Here is a 2,275-nt window from a genome sequence, read left to right on the forward strand (position 1 = left end):
CCCGGTTACACTGACACACCTGCACCCACCCACACACACACACACACACACACACACACACACACACACACATATATATATATATATATATATATATATATATATATATATATATATAAAAAAAAAAAAAAAAAAAAAAAAAAAAAGAAAAAAAAAAAAAACATTCACATTTACAATTACAACAAAAAATCAACCTAGCTATTCTCGCAGTTGTGACAATACATATGTATATATATATATACATACACATACACATTTGTTTATATATATGTATATTTTTTTTTATTAACACATACACACACATATACATGTATATGTATATATATGTTTATATATATATATATATATATATATATATATATATATATATATATATATGCACATGCTTTATATATGTATATATATAGACAATATGTAAGATATCAAAATACCAACAAAATCCTTTTATGGAACAGTAAAGAGATTCCTTATAAAAAAAAAAAAAAAAAAAAAAAAAAAAAAAAAAAAAAACATATATTCATATATATGTATATATATATATTCATATATATATATATATATGTATATATATATATATATATATATATATATATATATATATATATATACATATGCCAATCATATTAAATTGAAATAATAATGACAGGAAACGGAAAACATAAATTAAAATGGATACGGGAAGGATATTACTCTTTCTCGTTGGTTACATAATGTTTATACATTCATATATGCATACGTAAAGTATAGATTGATTCTGTTTAAATATACGTATATATATTTACATACAAGCCTGCCACTCTGTGTCTCTGCATCTACACACATACACACACACACACACACACGCACGCACGCGCACTCACACTCACACACACACGCACACTAACACACATACACACGCACGCACACACATACACGCGCGCGCGCACACAAGGTTCTTGACCACAGAAAATCGTAATTTCCAAAATTTCGTGATTGATTAAGACTAGGTTTTGTAATTCAAGCTAAGCCGAAACCTAACGCTATCGGAAATTGCAAACCTTTCCCTGTGAGACATAATCAGCAAATAAACAACATAAATTTACAAATAACGCAATGGATAATGAATGTGAGATACCAAGAAACGACAAAAGAAAAGAAAATTAAGTAAAAGGAAATACACATGAGGAGAAGCGAAATTGATATCTTTGGACTTGGATGCAGACAGCCTTTCGATATGACTAGAGGGAGTGCGGTAGAGATATATTGCGACTGAATAAACGGAAAGAGAATCTATTACCTGAAATGGGAACGATATAAAGAACGCTTTGCATGGTTGAGTCCACATGCAGAACAGGTGCAACTAGAAACCGGCAGTAGTTTTATTTCCTCTTGGTGATGATATCAGATATAGTAAATGTGGTAATAACTAAAGTTAGAGTGAATTAATGGCAATAATAATGATGGTGGTGGTAATAATAATAATAATGATAATCATAACATCAGCTTTGATAATGATGATGGTAATGATAACAATAACACATCGAAAATAGTAATAAAAATAATGATGATAATAACAATACTTACAGGAGCAACAATGATAATAAAAATAGAATATCAAAATATCAACACAATACTGAACAGTAAGGCGATTCCTTATAAAATACACAGAAATCTGAAACTGAAACAACATAAACACAACATGACACGTCATACTATATATGTTGCTCTTATGCATGAGGGGTTTCATCCCAATGACTCCGAGACTCCACAAATCGTTCCCATTACAAGGAATGGTTTCTCTTACCATTTCAAATAGGTTCCGTCTCTAACACCTTTTTCAAATGACTACCATTATCAATCCATTGCTGCCAATTTGATTTCCTGTACACGGTTTTCCTCACTATCCTTATACTGTGTGTGTGTGTGTGTGTGTGTGTGTGTGTGTGTGTGTGTGTGTGTGTGTGTGTGTGTGTGTGTGTGTGTGTGTGTGTGTGTGTGTGTCGGTGCACTCGATTCATCATTTATTATCGTTTTTATTTCGGTACTTTTGATTATATTTTCGCTGATTCTGTTTTGGCACTAACAATTGTCAAACAATTATTCCTAGATAGAATTTCGATTCCCTAAATTTTCAAGTTTCTTCATGACTCCAATTGCTAAATTTATAACTGTCCCTGATCTCTTTAGAAAGGCGACTTAAGCTGGTCCGAAAGTTGCAGTTAAGACTGTCATTTGTCTTTTCGAACAATCATGAAACGCTTCTTGCTTCATTTACAAATGTTCTTCACTTCATTGC

The sequence above is a fragment of the Penaeus japonicus genome, unplaced genomic scaffold, assembly GCF_977035675.1.
Source record: "Penaeus japonicus unplaced genomic scaffold, GWHDUDI00000001_assembly GWHDUDI00000029, whole genome shotgun sequence".
In the NCBI taxonomy this organism is placed as follows: Eukaryota; Metazoa; Arthropoda; class Malacostraca; order Decapoda; family Penaeidae; genus Penaeus; species Penaeus japonicus.